Genomic DNA, 21,079 nt, shown 5'->3' with positions numbered 1-21,079 from the left:
CATAGGGGTTCTAAGACAGGCAATGCTTCTGGAGCTAACACTGTCTGTCTCAGAACCCCAGTGTTACCAGATGACATAAGGAGTGAAGATCTGAGAACTGCTTTTTTTTTTTTTTTTTTTTTTTTTGAGATGGAGTCTTGTTCTGTCGCCCAGGCTGGAGTGCAATGGCGCAATCTCAGCTCACTGCAACCTCTGCCTTCCAGGTTCAAGCGATTATCCTGCCTCAGCCTCCCCAGTAGCTGGGATCACAGATGCCCACCATCACGCCCGGCTTTTTTTTTTTTTTTTTCCAGTAGAGATGGGGTTTCACCATGTTGGCTAGGCTGGTCTTGAACTCCTGACTTCAAATGATCCAAGTGCTGGGATTACAGGCGTAAGCCACCACGCTGGCCCCTTCTTTTTTGAATGCCTGATTCCACAGGTCTGTTATATAAGTGCCTTTCTCACTTCTGCCTCAAATAAGCTTTTTCTAAGCATCTGTTTCTAACCTGTTTGGTTGTGTGATCTCTGCTTTGGTTCATTCACTCATTAGCCTTGAGGGATGAGACCACCCTGGTTAATCTAGAATCCCAGCCTAGTGCCCTTCACCGAAGTGGAAAAGAGATCCTCAATATTGGGTCAATGATTCAAAGTGTGTGTGTGTGTGTGTGGAGGTGGTGGTGGTAGGGGAGCGGTATATTCATTATGAAGTCAGCTGTGTCCAAAATAATCTTCACAAGCCAGGCAAAATTACTTCTATTCCATATATGTTTTCTGTTCACTGTCTCATGGTTAAAAATAAATGCAATCTCCAGAGAAAACTATGCCATCAGTCAAGCTGGCCTTCCCCCTTCCCAACCCCTCCATGCACTTTTCCTACTTTGGTGTGGCCCTTTCCCATCCCACCCACTCTGCCCTGCACTTGCTCAGCAGGGACAGGCCCTGTGCACGGTCATTCACACTGGGCTTTAGCTAGGCTTGTCACTCTGAGTCAAGCAGGCGTGGACCTGGCTATGGTGTTGATGCCCATCCAGGGAGCCAATGACAACAGGAAGGAAGGGCTCTCCTCTCCCGCCTCACCCCAGCCTAAAGGTGCTCAGACCCTCCCTGAAAATATTTTCTCCTTGTCCTACCTAAGCAAAAAGCAAGATTCCTCATCCTCTGAACTGAATCCTTTCTCTCCCTCTTGCCCAAAATCCCCAGATAAATATATAGTCTAATTTTTGGCACCTTGGCATTTAAAAATTTAATTGAGTTAGTCATTAACAGATACTTGGTAGCTTAACTTCCTTTCTCTTTAGTTCTCAAATGATCTCATGTCTAGGTTATTTCTACTTCTGGATACTGATGCTTGAACAAAGTATGTCATACTTTCTTTTTGTTATCATACTTGCATGCAGACTGTTGCTGTACATGGAAAAGTCTGTTTAATTCAACCATAAATCCAGCCAAGAGTTTCGAGTTGAGCATCCTAAGAACGCTAAGGGAACATCTCAGGAACGCTGGCAAGTCATAAATGGGTAACCACAATTGATGCTTGATAGCAAAACTGGTAAGCCCAGTAATGCAGTGCCGTCTTCCAGATAAACAAATCCAACAAACCGAAAGGCCTCTAGTGTATAAATATTAATCTATGCTCTATTCTGAATTTATCTCCATTAACTTCCTCTGACTTCTGAATTTCTTGAGGAATAGTCAAAATATAGACTACTATTTCTTTCCTTGTGATACTTTATTACTAAAGTGATTATTCCAGACCTTAAAGTTAAAAGCTGCTTGCAAAACTTAGTTAGCTCTATTTGAAAAGTTACTTTAAAAAAGTAACACCAAAAAAGTAACAAGATTTTTAACTGCCAGAGAAAAGGTAAAAAACTAGAGTTGTCTTGTCTTAGTATCCTGACTTATAAGGACTTCCTCTTGGAATTCATCCAAAAGCAATAAGCAGTACACTAAAAAATGCAAATTCCATCTCTGAGGAAACTGGGAGACATCTGTAGCCCCAAACCAGAAAATGTAAGAAAAATGTGCCAAGCTGCAGTGAAGGTCAGAAAGAAGGGAAGGAAAATGCTTGGAGAGGCTGCTCATGGCTACAGAGCTCAGATAAAAATGGTGGAGCCTCAAATAAGCAACAAACCAGTCATAACTTTCTTGGAATAACAGGGACAGGTGTGCAAATTCACAGTAACAGCTTCCCTGGGCACAGTGTGATTGATATGAAATGAGAAACCATACAGGCAAGCCATATTTGTAGGAAGCAGTCTGTCGCTGAGGCAAGATGAAAAAGACAGAGAATGCATTAGACACACCACCAAGGTTGACTACCAAAGTTTCAGCAAGTAAGGGAATAGCAAAGGTTGAAAGGATTACACACACACACACACACACACACACACCAAGTCATGAAAATTCCTATTAGTATGGGGGCACGGCTCTGTCTGCTGGCCCACTGAGGCTCCTGCAAAGAGCTACTTCATACCTACTAACCAAAAAACAAACAAAAAAACCTTTACAAAGATGCTGCAAGAAAAAAGAAAAATGACAGATGAACATCCAAAGAAATGTTACATGCAACAGATTAAACCTTTGTCCAAACATATTGTTATAAATTAATAAAACTTCATGAAATAACTGATTCCACAGACAAAAATATAAAAGGATTTGCAAGAGTTCGAGGAAGCTATGAGAAGACTAGCAGCAAATAAAGAATGAGGGTGGTACACCTTAGGAGGACAAAATGGAAGAATGAAAATATCACCAAAATACAGGCCAAATGGGAAGCAGCTAAAAGGAAATATGCACTGGTGAAAATATGAGGGACCAGATGGGAAAGATTGAGAAAAGCAAGCAATAGATTTAAAACACACAGAAATGGCCGGACACAGTGGCTCACGCCTGTAATCCCAGCACTTTGGGAGGCCGAGGCAGGCGGATCATGAGGTCAAGAGATCGAGACTACCCTGGCTAACACAGTGAAACACCATCTCTACTAAAAATACAAAAAAATTAGCCAGGCATGGTGGTGGGCACCTGTAGTCCCAGCTACTCAGGAGGCTGAGGCAGGAGAATGGCATGAACCCAGGAGGCAGAGCTTGCAGTGGGCCGAGATCATGCCACTGTACTCCAGCCTGGGCGACAGAGTAAGACTGTCTGAAAAAAACACAGAGAACTGATAGATATGGAAGACAAAGAGAGATGATCCAACATACTCACAATTAGTATCCCTAAAGAAACAAAAATCAAAGAATAGAACAAGAAAAAAAAAGTTTAAGGCATAATTCAGGAAAACATTTTAGAAATTAAAGATACTTGTCCATAATAAATGAAGATATCGTATTCCAGGGATAACTACCATAAAATGATCACCACAATGATAATCCGACAAACTCATTTCCTGAGTCACAGCTGGTCTTCAAACTTTAGGAAGGAATCATTTGGGCAGCTAGGCAAAAAGTTCAAATAAAGTATGAGGGGACAAAATTTTAGAATTGTCCACAGCAACATTCAAGGCTTAAATGCCAAAAACGTCCTCAAAGAATTGTAGCAGAATCAAAACTTTAATCACAAGCAAACTTTCATTCAACTATAATAGCCAAATTCTTTTTCTTTTTTTTTTTTTTTTTTTTTTTAGATAGGGTCTCACTCTGTCACCTAGGCTGGAGTACAGTGGCATGATCACAGCTCACTGTAACCTCGAGCTCCTGGGCCCAAGCGATCCTCCTGCCTCAGCCTCCCAAGTAGCTGAGTCTGCAAATACGTACCACCACCACAACCAGTTAGTATGTACAGAGTCTTGCTATGTTGCCCAGGCTAGTCTTGCACTCCTAGCCTCAAGCAATCTTTCTGCCTTGGCCTCCAAAGTGCTGGGACTACAGGCATAAGCCACCACATGCAGCCAATAGCCAAACATTTTAAATAGGTGAGAATTCAGAAGAATGTTAGCCAATCCCTTCTCAAAAAAACTACTAAAGGATAAACTTCAGCAAAATAAAAGTAGTGAAAGAATGAAAAACAATTATTAGTAAACTTTACATCCATTTATACTTTAAGAGAAAGAAAAAAATAACTGTAACAGCCACAGAATATAACGCCTGACAATGTAGAAATAATGCAGCTAAAAAACTGGCAGGGAAAGGAGTAGAAATGGTGAGAGGCACTGTAAGTTAGCTATTACCTCATGTTTTAAAACTGATAATAGGAAGATTTTAAATCTGCAAAGACATAAAGATGGTTAAACACATGAAAAGATGTTCAACATCATTAATCATTAGGAAATGCAAATTATACACACAATAAGATATTTCACACCCACTGTAATGGCTATAACAAAAAAGACAGACAATAACAAGTGTTATCAAGAATGTGGAGAATCTGGATGTGAGGGCCATCTGGCTGTGACATCTCTCACCCCATTGATCGTCAGGGTTGGGGGTGATTGCCAGGGTTGATTTGGCTAACCTGGCTGGCTAGGCGGGTGTTCCTTTCCTCCCTCACCACTTCATGGGTGTCCCTCCCAAAACTGCATGCTTGGTAGAAGAGGACGACCATCCCCAATAGAGGAGGACTGGTTTTTGGTCAAGGGTATACGAGTAGCTGTGCTCCCCTGCTAGAACTTCCAAACAAGCTCTCAAGAATGTGAAAAATCTGAAACTCATATACTGCTGGTTGCTGGAAGGAATCTAAAATGCTGCAAACACTTTAAAAAGCATTTTGGCAGTTTCTTAAAATTGCAATCATAAGTTTGGCATGAAACCCAGCAAACCCTTCTCCTGGTGACCCCACAATTCCACTCCTAGGTATCTTCCCGGGACAAATGAAAACATATGTCTGCACAGAAGTACATGCAGATGTCCACAGCCAAAAGAGCCAACAAGTGGATAACCCAATAATCCAAATAGTCATCAACTGGTGAGTGAATAAACCAAATGCGATCTATCCATACCAGGGAATATTGTTCTGCCACAAAAAGATGCAAAATGCTGACACACACCACATAGATGGACCTCGCAAACATTTTGCTGAGTGACAAGAGCCACACGCAAAAGACACCATAAACCTATGATCCTATTAAATGTAATATCCAGCCAAGGCTTTATCAGGAGGATAAATATCCAGAAAGTAGTTGCCTGGGGCTGGGATTAGGAGCTGGATCAACAGCAAAGGGCACAAAGAATTGTGGTCTTTTTGGGGAGATAGAAATGTTCTGAAACTGGACCGTGGTGATGGTCACCCAACTCTGTAAACTCTGTAAACTGACTAAAAACCTTTGAATTGTGCACCTGAAACAGGTCAAAGTTATGGTTTGTGATTACACCTCCATAAATCTAAAGATGTCTATGTGTCCATGAATATTCCTGTGAACACAAAGAGCCTCTCTGGAAGGAGAGGGAGGTAACTGGAAGGAGAGGGAGGTAACTGGAAGGAGAGGGAGGTAACTGGAAGGAGAGCTGACTCCAATGAGGTGGCCAGCCTGGCCTGGGACAAAAGCAAGGCAGGCTGGGGACTGGCTTTTCATCAGATGCTTTTTTGGACCTTTTTAATTTTGTACCATATACCTATATGTTTAATTAAGAAGTAATTTGGGCCAGGGGTGGTGGCTCATGCCTGTAATCCCAACACTTTGGGAGGCTGAGGCAGGAGGATCACTTGAGGCCAGCAGTTTGAGATCAGTCTAGGCAACATAGCAAAACCCCATCTCTACAGAAAATTTAAAAACTACCCAGGCATGGTGGTAAGCACCTGCAGTCCCAGCTACTTGCAGTGCTGAGGCAAGAGGATCACTTGAGACCAGAAATTTGTGGCTGAGGTGAGCTATGATTCTACCACTGCACTCCAATCTGGGCAACAAAGCAAGACCCCATCTCTTAAAAGAGAAAAAAAAAGTAATTAAGAAGACTATGTTTAATTAAGAAGTAATTAAACAATTTTTAATTTAATCTACTAAAAGCACACACTCCTATCAACTACTCCTGCCCCATTGAGAGCATAAATCCAATGAGATGAAATCACAGTGAAGAGGAACTACTTTCAATCAAGCCGGGTAGATGAAGAGAAACTTTTTCTAAGGGTTTGTTTCCCCTCTTCCAGTTTTAAATACAAGCAACTGAAAAATTCCAGGTTAAGAAAAACTCACAGAAACGTGTTATTCAAAGAAGTCCAAGTGGCAGAGCTGCAGGAAGCCAAAGGGCTGGGTTCTGGGTCCTCCAAGCACTTCTGTGCCCCATGTTGAGAGCAAAGAAGTCTGGATGTGCCATTGAGTGAGGGCAAAAAATCAAGTGTCAGACACCCAGGAGAGCAAAGGGCAAAGGGCGTATGATCAATTTCCAACAGCTCCATGCATCTGGCTCTGCTCTTATGAGCCAGAAGCTACCATAAAGCCACCTTGTGCCTCTGTCCTGGGGGAGCCACAAACCAGGAGCTGGCCCCAGGGGAGGGTGGGGTGGAGATAAACTAGAAAGGCTGCCAGCCCGGCCCTCCTCAAAAGCAAAGCAGCTCAGTTTGACTTCTCACAAGGGGTTAGATAAGGGGTTTTGAGAAAGTTCAAAAACAGCTATCTGTGCGGATAGATTTGCTTATTTCCAAAAAGTCTGTGAGCAAGAGAAACAACTGCAGATCAACTGTTTTACATCAAGCAGACACTTCAAACAGAGGAGGAACTGTTCCGCCTGTTTGATCATTTGGAAAAAGGAGACCAGGCTATTAACTGTCTACGAGCAGGGTGCCCCTATTTCAACAACAAAGCAAGGAAATGAGAATTAACTGCAGAGCTCAAGATTCTCGCTTCACTGTTCCTTTCTTGGCAACCATATTTTTAACAATTTTTTTAAATTAAATAGGTTGTCTTAAATAACCCTGACAAGTCTCTGGAAAATAAGGAAAACTCAGAGCAAAAGAGAAATTTTCTCATCTTTATCATTTTCATAGGGGTTATTTCAAATGTCCAGTTCTAACCATCTCACTTTTCTACTCAAACACCTGAGTCCAATCAAAACTGAGTTAAATGTAAAAATTCCCAGCAAGGCATTTCAACCATCTGCCATGATGTCTCTCCTTTCAACTAAACCATCTTCTAATCCAAGTGAACACTGCTGTTCAACACTCTTGTATCTTCCTGGCACTAAGCTTTTGCTGTTCTGTTTCTTTGAGGCAGGGTCTCGCTCTGTCACCCAGGCTATAGCGCAGTGGCACGATCTCAGCTCACTGCTCACTGTAACCTCTAACTCCTGGGCTCAAGCGTTCCTCCCCCGTTCAGCCTCCTGAGTAGCTGGGCTGCAGGCACCTGCTACCACGCCCACGTAGGTTTTTAATTTTTGTAGTGAAAGAGTCTGGTTATGTTAGCCAGGCTGGTCTTGAACTCCCAGACTTAAGGGATCTGCTCACCGTGGCCTCCCAAAGTGCTGGGATTACAGGCATGAACCACTGCGCCCAGCCTGCTGTTCTATTTCTTCCTGCTAAAACACCATCTCTGAGTTGGCTAATGGGTACAAAAATACAGCAGGGAAATTACAGTTAACAATAATGTGTTATCTATTTCAAAAGAGCTAGAAGAGAATTGGAATGTCCCCAACACAAAGAAAAGAGACAATGGCTATCCCAATTACCCTGATTTGATCATTACACATTGTATACATGTATCAAAATATCACATGTGCCTCAAAAATATATACAACTATGAATCTCAATTTTAAAAAGATAAAAGACTGGGAGAGAAAAATAAAACACTTATATTCAAAAGAAAAAAAAAACACTTCTCTAGCCAGTCCCAATGTCGCCTCCCCCAGAAAGACTTTCCTGATCCAATGGTTTAGGAAAAAAATACTCACTTCATCTTCCCTGGGGTGTTGTTTGCATTTAGCTTCTACTTCACAGGCTTTGCAGGCCTTTCTCCTCTTTTCCAAGGTGCCAGCTAGATTACAAGTCTCGAGGGCAGGGGTCTTCCTTACCTGGGAGCCTGACATCACTTTTTTTGTGTAAGTGTGAGAGACAGCAATAGGCTCAACTTTGGAACTGTGAGAACATCAGGCCAGTCACTTATCCATCCCAGAAGTCATTCTCCTTACCTAAAAGATGGAGAGAAAGCCTACTCTCTACTGCAGTGCTTTTTAAAATGTGCCCACAAATCAGCATCCACATCACCTGTGAGCTCATTAGAAATACAAATTCTTCATCTCGACCCAGCCCAGCCCCACTGAATCACAAAGCGGAGGGGTGGGGGTGGGGGTGGGGGTGGGGGTGGGGGTGGGGGTGGGGGGGTGGGGGGGTGGGGGGGGTGGGGGGGTGGGGGGGGTGTGGAGGTTGCATTCCAGGTGATTCTGATGCAGGCTCTGGTCTGAGAAGCACTGCTCCAGCTCCACTTCTGAGGGTCTCAGTGAAGATTAGCTAAAATGACAGTTGTAAAACCACCAGACACAAACCAAGCACTTACTTGGTTAGGTAACTTCCCCAAGAAAAGAGGGACACTCTGCCATGTTTCGCACATGCGCCAAAGGTCGTGAGTGCCTGTTTTCAGCAGCTCCTCGCAAGAAATTTAATTTCTACTCCAACCTTGTTCTAAAAACGATCTAAGTCAATACTTTGGCTTTGCACTTTCACTGATTTGGTAGAGCACATATCCTCCATTAAACAGATATGCAAAGACAAAAATGTGTAGAACGGAAGTAGAGGTGAAAATTACCAGAAGAGAAGGCTTTTTTATCTCCAGGAAAATCAGGAAACCAGAAAAAAATCTCCAGTCATTCCCATTCTAATGATGTCAATTTCTCAACGATTCTGAGAGTACAAACTTTAAACTTCAGCTCACCCCCCATTCTACCTCTAAGGAAATTAAATGTAAGGAAGATTACCTCAGGGTAAATTAAATGTAAGGAAGATGGCCACCAGCTTCCAGCCCCTCTGAATTCCCACACTAACAAGGTCCCTGCAATGTAAACAGAGGCGCATTTTTTAGTCTGCAGCCAACCTCACTCGACTTAACATACATCATTCTCTTCCACTCACTAAAGAAAGTCTCTCTAATCGACACCAGTCAGCCTCTCCAAATATTTGTAGAAAACACCCAACCCTTGCCTGGCCCATAATAAGGATGCAGTGAATTACTGGCTTTGCTTACTCAATGCCTTTGAAAATAACAAACCCAATGTTCAAAGTATACTATCATTCAAGTGTCAGTATAATCGAGATCATCACCATTAACAAATATTTATGAGGGCCTATTATGTTTCAGCAACTACATTTCACACTGTATAGGACACAAAGTAATAATGTGGCGCAATATCGTTTTGTCTTTATGGGATGCATAATCTATCAGGCAAGAGAACAGGTAACTCAGAGATGATTGTTCAAGGCAACATGTTTACTTCTGACTATAGGTATTAAATGAATTTTAAAAGCCTCAGAAATAAGGACGCCACCTCACTGAGAAACTGAGACATCAACTAGTCCCTCAAAGAAGGTTCTTAAATAGCAGTGATGGCAGGTGGCATGGTGTGGGAAGGACACACGTTTGTGCATCCGGTGGTATTTACTAAGCATCCACCATGTACCGAAAGGTGTGCCAATAGTGGATCCGACTAATAGAAGTGCAAAAATAGAGAAAAGAAAATGAAATACGCAGGTGAGAGGCAGCTTTTGGTCCGCCTGAAATAGCGCACAGCTGCCTCAAATTCTTGGGCTGAAGTAATCCTCCAGCCTCAGACTCCTGAGTAGCTGGGACTATAGGTACGCACCACCACACCTAAGTTTGTGGGGGGAGGGGGAAAGGGGAAAGGGTGGAGGGGAAGGGGGAAAGGGGGGAAGGGAAGGGGGAAAGGGGGGAGGGGAAGGGGGAAAGGGGGGAGGGGAAGGGGGAAAGGGGGGAGGGGGAAAGGGGTAGGGGGAAAGGGGGAGGGGAAAGGGGTGGAGGGGGAGGGAGGAGCAGGAGGGGGTAGTGGGGAGGGGCGGGGGTAGTGGGGAGGGGCGGAGGGGGGAGCGGGGAGGGGTGGAGGGGGGAGCGGGGAGGGGCGGAGGGGGGAGCGGGGAGGGGCGGAGGGGGGAGCGGGGAGGGGTGGAGGGGGGAGCGGGGAGGGGCAGAAGGGGGAGCAGAAGGGGGGAGCGGGGAGGGGCGGAAGGGGGGAGCGGGAAGGGGCGGAAGGGGGAGCGGGGAGGGGCAAGGGGAGCGTGGGGAGGGGCAAGGGGAGCGTGGGGAGGGGCAAGGGGAGCGTGGGGAGGGGCAAGGGGAGCGCGGGGAGCAGGGAGGAGCGGGGAGCAGGGAGGAGCGGGGAGGGGCGGGGGGGGCGGGAAGGGGCAGAGAAGGGGAGCGGAGCAGGGAGGGTTGAGATTGAGATGGGAGTCTGGCTCTGTCAGTGCAGAGCTGGAGTGCAGTGGTGCAATCTCAGGGAGGAGCGGGGAGGGGCGGGGGGGGCGGGAAGGGGCAGAGAAGGGGAGCGGAGCAGGGAGGGTTGAGATTGAGATGGGAGTCTGGCTCTGTCAGTGCAGAGCTGGAGTGCAGTGGTGCAATCTCAGCTCACTGCAATCTTGGCCTCCTGGGTTCAAGCAATTCTCGTGCCTTGGCCTCCTTAGTACCTAGGATTACAGGCATGTGCCACCATGCCCAGCTAATCTTTTCTATTTTTAGTAAAGACAGGGTTTCACTGTGTTGGCCAGGCTGGTTTCGAACTCCTGGCCTTAAGTGATCCGCGCCCCCTCTGCCGTCCAAAATGCTGGGATTACAGGCATGGCCCACAGTGCCCAGCCATGACTGTTTTTAAATTATTTCTAGAGAGGGGGGGTCTTGCTATACTGCCTAGGCTCATCTCGAACTCCTGGGCTCAAGGGATCCTCCCACCTCAGCCTCCCAAAGTACCGGGATTACAGTATGAGCCACCAGGCCTGGCCTCCATGAATTTTGTAGCTTGCTAGCTCATGTCTTTGTAATGCTTAATAATATCCCATCTGTATGGATATAACACAGTTTATCCATTCCCCTACAGAAAAACATTGTGGTTGCTTCCAGTTTTGGGCTATGTTGAGATGCTTTTCAGGTACAGAAACAGGAGCAAGTAGATGTTACCTCTACAAAGACAGCAGGATCAACTTAAGGTTGGAAATGAGAAGCAAAGTCCTGGGACTCATTGGCAGACACTGTGCTGTGAATTTCTGGCTCAGATAAGCCCCTTTATAGCCTCTGGCAGGTAATTCAGCTGATTGCTGAGGTCCTTATCAGAGAGATAACTTGCCTCCTTGAGTTCAGAAGAAAATGACAAGACTTAATAAATAAAAATGTGTCTGGAGCCGGGCGCGGTGGCTCACGCCTGTAATCCCAGCACTTTGGGAGACCGAGGCGGGTGGATCACGAGGTCAGGAGATCAAGACCATCCTGGCTAACACGATGAAACCCCGTCTCTACTAAAAATACAAAAAATAGCTGGGTGTGGTGGCGGGCGCCTATAGCCCCAGCTACTTGGGAGGCTGAGGCAGGATAATCACTTGAACCCAGGAGGAGGTGGCAGTGAGCTAAGGTCGCGCCACTGCACTCCAGCCTGGGTGACAGAGCGAGACTCTGTCTCAAAAAAAAAAAAAAAGTGTCTGGAAAGCTGTGTAAAAGAAATAAACACCAATGGGTATTTTCTTTAATAAACTGTAAAGAATTATTAAGTTTGTTTCCAAATCAAGTCAGCATATTCCCAACAGCCTCATTATTTAATAAGTAAGTTTTGGCCGGGCACGGTGGCTCATGCCTGTAATCCCAGCACTTTGGGAGGACGAGGCGGGCAGATCATGAGGTCAGCAGATCGAGACCATCCTGGCTAAACAGTGGAAACCCCGTCTCTACTAAAAAAGTACAAAAAATTAGCCAGGCGTGGTGGCGGGCGCCTGTAGACCCAGCTACTCGGGAGGCTGACGCAGAAGAATGGCGTGAACCCGGGAGGCGGAGCTTGCAGTGAGCCGAGATGGCGCCACTGCACTCCAGCCTGGGCGACAGAGCGAGACGCCATCTCAAAAAAAAAAAAAAAAAAAAATTAAGGAAGTTTTTAGTCAAAAGTTCTCCTGCCCTCTACCATTTTCCGCTGAAGTTTTGGACATTCTGAAAATGATGCTTAAGAAATACATGCCAAAATGTAAATGTTACCTGCATCTTGTGTAATCGTCCACAGACATCTATTCTGGAATGAATAACATCTTTTTTTTTTTTTTTTTTTTTTTTGAGAGGGAGTTTCGCTCTTGTTACCCAGGCTGGAGTGCAATGGCGCGATCTCGGCTCACTGCAACCTCCACCTCCCAGGTTCAAGCAATTCTCCTGCCTCAGCTTTCCGAGTAGCTGGGATTACAGGCATGCGCCACCAAGCCTGGCTAATTTTGTATTTTTAGTAGAGACAGGGTTTCTCCATGTTGGTCAGGCTGGTCTCGAACTCCTGACCTCAGGTGATCCACCCACCTCGGCCTCCCAAAGTGCTGGGATCACAGGCGTGAGCCACCATGCCTGGCCAACATCATCATTTCATACAACTTTATGAAAAAGGAAGCCATTTCCTAAAGCTTACCAAATTCAGTAAATTAGAAATGATAGGGCTTCCTTCAAGTTGGGAAAAGAAAAGCAATTTCCACTAAGCCATTAAAAAGCAGACTGTACAATTTTCTAACAGTTTGAATATTCTTCAAGAAATAAACTGTGCAGTATTATTATAAGCCAAAGGATACTATAAAATACAACAGATGTGTAAAAGGGTACCTTGTCCTGGAATACTTCAAGTAGAATTAATGATTAATTACAATAGTGAAATGTCAAGGAAAAAAAGTATGTAATAAAATAGTGAAATCCCTTGTGGGAAAATGAGAAAGTTTAAATGTCAGCCTGGTTGATAAGGCATTTAATTAAACAATGTCTACTAAAGAAATTAATGATTATGAACAGCACATTGTTGCTGCAGATTGCTGAAAGGGAGGGAAAATTATTTAGGCGCTACCAGGTTGACCACCAGACTGGAGTCACTCTGTAGCATGACAAAGAGAAAAATCACTAGCCAAGAGAGGCCTGGTTCTAATCCTAACTTTTGACATTTTCAGTGTATTGTAAAATTAACTTCCTCTTTCCTGGATTTTAGGTTTCTCATTCATGGAATGTGAAAACACAGTAAGTATTATTATTTTAATTTAGCCAGCACGTACCTAGCACTTTGTCCATGGCAGGCACTGTTCTCAGAGCCTAACTCATTTAATCCTCACAACCACCATTAGACGGACACTAACCTGACCCCTTCTTACAGATGAGGAAACTGAGGCACAAGAGATTAACTTGCCCACAGTCACCCAGCTCGTAAGTGGCAGACATGGGACCAGATGCAGACAGGCTGGTGCCAGAGTGCTTGGTCTCAACTCCCATGCCAAGGGCCCTCTTGTACATGATGATTTCTAAAGCCATCACCCTCTCTACCATCCAGCGACTTTATGATTCAGCCATTTTAGATGCAATCACAAAGTCTCCCCAAACCTCTCACCTGTTTCAGCACAAAAGTGCCAATCAAGCTGCTGGGCAAATCACTAAGCTACTGAGGATGCCTAAGGGGAAAACCTTTCAAATCATCAAAATGTGTACTAGACTTATTACTAGACCTATAAAGACCTATAAAGAGGTCTAGTAATATGTCTTGGAGACAGTGTCTTGCTCTGTCACCCAAGCTGGAGTGCAGTGATATGATCACAGTTCACTGCAGCCTCCAACTCCCAGGCTCAAGTGATCCTCTCATCTCAGCCTCCTGAGTAGCTGGGACCACAGGCATGTACCACCACGTCCAGCAAATTTTTAAAAATTTTTGTAGAGACTGAGTTTCACTGTGTTGCCCAGGCTGGTCTCGAACTTCTGGGGAAGTGATCCTTCCATCTTGGCTTCCCAAAGTGCTGGGATTGCAAGTGTTGAGTCACCACACCTGGCCAGTAGTCTTTTTATGGGTCTAAATTATGAAAGTTGTAAATGTCTTAAAACCCTTCTCCCTTCCATTAGCAAGGATTTACAGCAAACACTCTATTGACCCAGAGGATCAGAGAATACACTGAGTACCCACAAAAGAAAAGCACTATGGCACCCACTGCCCTCCCTTCCTTGTGCAATCAGAAAGGCGCTCCAACAACGCTCTGGATGCCCCGCCTGAAGTCTGGGTTAGAACTAAACACACCCAGGGCACATGCAAACTCACTGCCCTTAAATAAGTATAGTTTAAAACTGCAGAGCTTCCAGTAATACTGAGACACACACACAGTAGACACTTGTGGGCAAAAACCAAATAAACAAACAAACAAAAAAAAACAGCCCAGGGGGAATACATATATTCCCCAAAGCAATACTCAGTTCCCATGTAAATCACAGCTTGGTTTAAATAGGCAGATGGAGGAGCATCCTTAGGTGCACATCACAAAAGGGAAAAAGGACACTGGAGTGGAATTGAGGACTAAGTCCCAAGTCACTTTCCAGCCAAAAGGATAGGCCACGGTCTGAAATGAAACATCAAAGCACAGTGTCTCTATTTCTGTAACTGTTGAGAAATACAAGTTTTTCACTCAAATCATTTCGCTTTCCCACAAAGTGCTTTTACATAATAAGAAGGGCCAGTCTTGAAGCGCTTATTTGCATCATTTAACACTCCCGATTCTACACAATGACCCTATGGCATAGATACCTGAAGAAGAAAGCTTTACTTGGAGCATCTGCCAAAAAACAAGAAAGCTGAGAAGGGGCTAGGAAGGCCAAGCACATTCTGAATAAAAACTCTGCAGAAAATCAGACAGTGTTTAATTTTTGAAAACTTCCTCTCTGTTCAGTAGATACCAGCCACTGATGGTTACATACACTAGGAACACTTTAAAATTAGGAGATGCTGATCTCTCACATTATGAATTTCTAAATCCTAGAAAGAAAGGCTTGGAGAGCTTCTGAATATAGAGAAGTTCCATTTAAGGACTAGGTCCCCCTTATTGATGTATCAAAATATTACTCTAAACTGAGACTTAATTCTCAAATGTGTTTTACTTGATCTAAAATAATCTGTCCACAAAAATAAAATTGTAAGTAATAAATTGTTATTTTCCCACTGTGGGAATCATTAACCCATTTATGCCTGAGGTTGCAATTTTTTGAACTGCAAAATCAGACCTTGGTGATGATTTTGAACAAGATATAAATAACTTCCACATGCTTAGCGTTCCAATAATGGAACACTCGGCATATAATGTGAAATGTATTCTATGAAAATAAATTTTTAAAAATAGGGGCCAGGCGCAGTGGCTCACGCCTGTAATCTCAGCACTTTGGGAGGCCGAGGCGGGTGGATCACCTGAGGTCAGAAGTTCCAGACCAGCCTGGTCAATGTGGTGAAACCCTGTCTCTACTAGTTATATAAAAATTAGCCAGGCATGGTAGCGGGCACCTGTAATCCCAGCTACTCGGGAGGCTGAGGCAGGAGAATCGCTTGAACCTGGGAGGCGGAGGTTGCAATGAGCCGAGATTGTGCCATTGTGCTCCAGCCTGGGCAACAAGAGCAAAACTTCGTCTCAAAAAATAATAATAATAAATACAAAATAAAATAAAATGATGTATAATAAAAATAAAATTATTCATATACAAATTTTCAGCAATACAAAAATCCATGAAGAATGCATTATAGAGCATGATAAAGCAAAAGAAAATCTATCTAGAAAATAAACAGGCAATGAAACTAAAGAATCTATTAATTTTTGTGTAGTTCAAGAAATTAAAATATACTGCTAAAAGACTACGTCCAAATGGACTGTTATAAATAAAAGGACTCAGGAAACGAAGCAAGGATCACTAGAAGCTAAGATGGCTTCATTAAGACTAAATCAGGCCACAATCATCTCCTTTCTGTCTTTGACAGATGTCTAGGCTGGGAAATAAGGAGACTGTTAGAGCCATATCATAGCTGGATTTCCACAAGGCATTTGGAAGAAACAAGCATGACATGGTTGTGAATTAGACAGGAATTGGGGCTGGATGAAGGTACAGCAAAGTGGGTTGCTACTTGAAGAATGTGCCCAAACAGTTTTGAATAATTAAAGAATGTCTCCAGAAACTTACCAGAATCTTTTATTAATTGCTTCAATGAAGGTTTTAATGACATGCAAGCCCTATTTTTGGATAAGAAAACACTAACACCAAGAAATGCCAGCAGGAAATTTGACAGGAATACACCATTGCTCTACACAAGACATCACTTCGTAGACTACGATCCCACTCACTCTGACAAGTTGCTCTAAATAAGTCAGCTGGCTGCTTCTATGAGGGGAAATAAACATATGTAAGAAGAGTCTTGGCTGGGCGTAGTGGCTCACGCCTGTAATCCCAGCACTTTGGGAGGCCAAGGCGGGTGGATCACGAGGTCAGGAGTTCAAGACCAGTCTGGCCAATATGGTGAAACCCTGTCTCTACTAAAAATACAAAAATTAGCCAGGCGTGGTGGTGCACGCCTGTAGTCTCAGCTACTTGGGAAGCTGAGGCAGAAGAATCGCTTGAACCCGGGAGACAGACGTTGCAGCGAGCCTAGATCGCACCACTGCACTCCAGCCTGGGCGACAGAGTGAGACTCCGTCTCAAAAAAAAAAAGAACAGTCTGGTTGTCTGGTAATTGGCAACCATAATTATTGGAAGACAAGGGCTGGCAGCATGGCATCTTACTTGTGAATGGTTGCTGACACACCCTGCTGGGGTTTGCGTGTGTGACACATATACAACTTGTGGCTTAGGTGAGGGACTAAAACACAGACATCTCATTAAATCTACTTCACTGATAAAATACCAACTCAAAATTAGACGGACCAAGTTCTTTTTTATTACTTGTACAAGCAAATTTCTCTGGATTCCTCACTTTTCTTGTCAATTTAAAACACCTGCGTATAATCGATTTTTTTTTTTTTTTTTTTTCTTAAAATGGCCCAGGAAATTTTTCTGGAGATCATCTTTTTGAAAGTTGAATAACAAGTCAGCCAGGCGCAGTGACTCACACTTGTAATCCCAGCATCTTGGGAGGCTGTGGCGAGTGGATCACCTGAAGTCAGGAGGTCGAGACCAGCCTGGCCAACATGGTGAAACCCTGTCTCTACTAAAAATACAAAAAATTAGCCAGGCATGGTAGCAGACGCCTGTAATCCCAGCTACTCGAAAGGGTGAGGCAGGAGAATCCCTTGAACCTGAGAGGCAGAGGTTGCAGTGAGCTGAAATCACGCCACTGCACTCCAGTCTGGGAGACAGAGCGAGACTCCATCTCAAAAAAAAAAAAAAAAAAAAGTTACAGTCAATGTTACATTGCCGGGGTTGATGGCAATGTGATTCAACACACACAGAAACCAATGTGGACCAATACCATAAATACCTATAATTTGGCTTTGGGAAATCATCCCAAGGAATAAAAAGGCTATAAACACAAAGGCATTCTTTGTAGTGTTATTTACATTAATGTTAATTCAAAACACCCAAAGAAAGGTTAACCAAACTGTAGCACATCTGCTGCCTAGAACAGTCTACACTCAAAAATCACAAACGTGAAGACTGTGAAACACAGAGGACTCAATTTGTTATGATGTTAAATTAAAAAAAAAAATTTAAAAATTGCTTCTGCACAATGAGTAGGAATAGACAGTGTCTGGATGTCAGATGCAAAGAATTTGACTTGCTGGGGTTTCAGGACTACAAGTCATTTTTCTCTAAAATTTATTTATTTACTTATGTATTTAATTTATTTAAGACAGAGTCTTGCTCTGTCACCCAGACTGGAGTGCAGTGGCATGATCTCGGCTCACTGCCACCTCCGCCTCCTGGGTTCAAGTGATTCTCCTGCTTCAGCCTCCCGAATAGCTGAGATTACAAGCATATGCCACCACACCCAGCTAATTTTTGTATTTTTAGTAGAGACGGGGTTTTTCCATGTTGGCCAAGTTGGTCTCGAACTCCTAACCTCAGGTGATCTGCCCGCCTCTGCCTCCCAAAGTGCTGAGATTATAGGCATGAGCCATTGTACCCAGCCAAATTTATTTAACTAAGAGGTTGGTCTTATTGCTATATTACAGGAAGGAAAAAAAGAAATATTGAAAATAAAATGAAGAAGCATAGTCTCCCAGAATGCTTTCATAATTGAGATGAAATTCACGGTGGTACTCTATAGATTATGGACAGGTTTATATTCCAAATATTTACTCTCATATTGATGAATACTTCATACCCCAAAGCATTTTCCACTATTACGTGGTAGAAGACTTCTCAACCCTGGAAAGCCCATTTCACCACCATGAAGCTTAACAACACTATGAACAAGACCTAACTGCTATTTAGTTTCATTTCTGTTGAAAAGTATATTCTGAAGCCCAGTTCAACATCCCCAGTGCTCATTTCACCCAGTCAGAGACTCCCAAAGTTGCTCTTTGATGTTGAGAACACAGGCAGTGTTCTCAAAGGTTACTACGGTCAAGGGTTCTACAGGTTGAAGCTCCTGGAAATAGGAAAAACAGGCACCATTATGGGGAACCTAGCAGCATCAGAGGTCACCACGACAGCTGGGGCAGGCCCAGGAGTTCCCTTAATGCCTCCAGCAGTGTCGGGCGGGAGAGGAAAGGACCTGGCCGTGTTGCGCGTCAACTCTGCTTTTAGGAAGGATTGGGCATGTGTGGGCACAGGGCCAGGAGCAGGAGGACCAGGGGAGGTGATAAGATGCAGTATCCATATACCCAGAACACTTGTAATTGGTATTCTGGAGTCAAGGACTACTTATGTCACTGTTTTTACTTTAAAAAAGAAAACCACGGAAATGATCATTCATAGATCTACCTGAAATATCATATGAGGGTGGGCATGTTGGCTCATGCCTGTAATCCAAGCACTTTGAGAGGCCAAGCAGGGAAGATCACTTGAGGCCAGAAGTTCAAGACCCTGTCTCGCCACAAAAAAAAAAAAAAAAAAAAAAAAAGCTGGGTATGGTGGCATGCACCTATAGTCCTAGCTTCTCAGGATGCTGAGGTGGGAGGATGGCTTAAGACCAGGAGCTGAGACTGCAGTGAGCTATGATTGTGCCACGGCACTCCAGCCTCAGTAGCAGAGCGAGACCCTGTTTCTACAAATAATAATAAATAAGTAAATAAAAAGAAATGTCATCTGATGCTTATTACCCATTTCCCAGCTGGGAAGGAAAGGGACCCTGCAAATTTCCTATCAGTCAACCTTGATTTTGCTTCTAATAAGTTTGGAAGATAAGAGAGAGCACAAAATAAACACATACAGAGTTAAAGACTTTGAGGTAGGAGCTTTTTCAACATTGATTTATAATGAATGTATCTCTAGAAACAACAGCCTGAGAAAAAGGGAATTTCTCAGAGTTTTACCATTTACCCTGGTGGTGTGGAGGTACAACGCAGGAATAGAGTTTGTTGTAAAAGGTTTGCACCATAATTGTTCCTATATTGATGCAAAAAAACCTTGTAGAAAAGGAGAAAATTGTAAAATATTTTTAAAGGAAATGACAAAGAAGTGGGGATCTCTTTAATCCCACCACCATTAAAATTTTTCAGCAGATCAGCTCAAAAAGAGAAAAGTTAATATAAAGCCATTACAGACAGGGTCAAGAGAACCAACGCTGCAGGGATGAGGGGGAGGGACAGTGGCAACTGGCCAAGAACAGAAGACAAGGGCAAACTTCGGTCACCAAATACAGACATTTCTAGTAAAGGAAACGCGGAATAATTTGAAGACAGAGAACTTGCATGAAAAAGGTAAAAATGTTTTAAATAAGCAGTAAAAAATAATTTTTAATTAAGTTTTTCAACAAGAATAGCCAACCCAAAAGGCTTTGGTTAACAGAAATCACAAATCTCAACTGTTGCTCCTGAAATTGTGATAATACACCATCTATAACTGAAATCTTTCCTGGGAAACTGAAAATAAAAATGCAAAACAGATTTATTACATTATGCCTCAAACTAGTTTTTAAATTGAAAATTCAACGATGCCTGACTTGAGAAGTTTCTACAATACGCATGGCAATAATAAGTAAATATTCTCCCTCTCGAATACGTATTTAATTTGAATACATATTGGGTTGGTTAGGGAATTTCTATTCCTACAATTTACATAATCTGGTTAACTAATTTATCATATACTCAAATTCCTTTCTGTTCCGTTCATTATAATACCAGGTTTCTTAACAGAATCTTTAATGATTCTCTCATCATCAAAAGCTGTTCTTGTCTGCCTGTTAAAATGACCAAAGTATGGCACAAAAAATGAAAAAATATCTTCTGTGAACTTTGCCTGAAACAGTCCATGGTAATTTAGGTAGACAAAGAACATTTATTTAAGAATGCATTATAAATTAAAGGCCTTAAATATATTTTAAGTGCTTTTCCTGTACTGCTTTATGATGACAAAAAAAAAAAAAAGTACTCATTTCTGACCACAGCCTTAAGAAAACTGCCCCAGCTGCCTGATCTACTTGAAGCCCTGCAAGGGGGCATGGGTTCATGTTCTTGGCCACTGGGCACACCTGGCTCTTCCTCCTTGTTAAGGAGTACATTCCCACAGGCCAGCACCCATCAGGCAACCCAGCCCGGGCCATTCACTGGGGACATCATGGGAAGTGACCTGTATCACAGGACAAGGAGAAGAGAAAGACACTCTCCTGCCCTGAGGCCCGTCTGACACCTGTGGAGCTGGCGAGCCTTCATGGGCCTTATCGGTTTGCCACCAACCTGGAGTTGTAACCTCAGAAACATCCTGGGTCCAGGGCCAAAGACTGTCCTCAGCACATATAAGGTCAATCAGTGTCAGTGAGAGAAAGGAGCCTGGGCCCATATGGTGAGCCTCGCATGTGCAGGACATGCGTCCCCGTTTCACCCCCCAAACACTTCTGAAGGAGGACTTCGCAGGGACTTCTCTCAAGGAAGAAGGGTCCTTCAGAGTGCAGGGGGTGTGGACACTGCAGACTCCACCTCCCTTAGAGCCACAGTGAAGCCCACAGGGGACCCTCAGGTCAGCCTGGGCAACCCAGGAAGCAGTCAAGGCACAAGGGCACTACTTTAAGCCTTAAGACATCTTAGCCTCTCATCTCTATCTAGAAAACTTCTTTCTCCTTTTTTT

The 21,079-nt window shown here is 43.6% G+C and overlaps 1 protein-coding gene across 5 annotated transcripts in view; it reads right to left on the bottom strand.

Annotated features, from left to right (window-relative positions):
- FARP1 (FERM, ARH/RhoGEF and pleckstrin domain protein 1) overlaps positions 1-21,079 on the bottom strand; it is a 313,748-nt gene that overhangs the window by 247,009 nt on the left and 45,660 nt on the right. The window contains exon 1 of one of the 5 annotated variants that reach the window (XM_054446400.2): positions 8,820-8,888. The exons of 3 other annotated variants lie outside the window; for them this stretch is intronic. The gene's annotated coding sequence lies outside the window, so the exon portion shown is untranslated. Of the gene's footprint in view, positions 1-7,919; positions 8,032-8,819; positions 8,889-21,079 lie in introns of those variants that run through there. One more of the 5 variants, XM_063651068.1, reaches the window with a different exon arrangement.

The sequence above is a fragment of the Pongo pygmaeus genome, chromosome 14, assembly GCF_028885625.2.
Source record: "Pongo pygmaeus isolate AG05252 chromosome 14, NHGRI_mPonPyg2-v2.0_pri, whole genome shotgun sequence".
Lineage (NCBI taxonomy): Eukaryota > Metazoa > Chordata > Mammalia > Primates > Hominidae > Pongo > Pongo pygmaeus.
The sequence above is the reverse complement of the archived record's forward strand: the minus strand, read 5'-3'. Positions and strand labels throughout refer to the sequence as shown.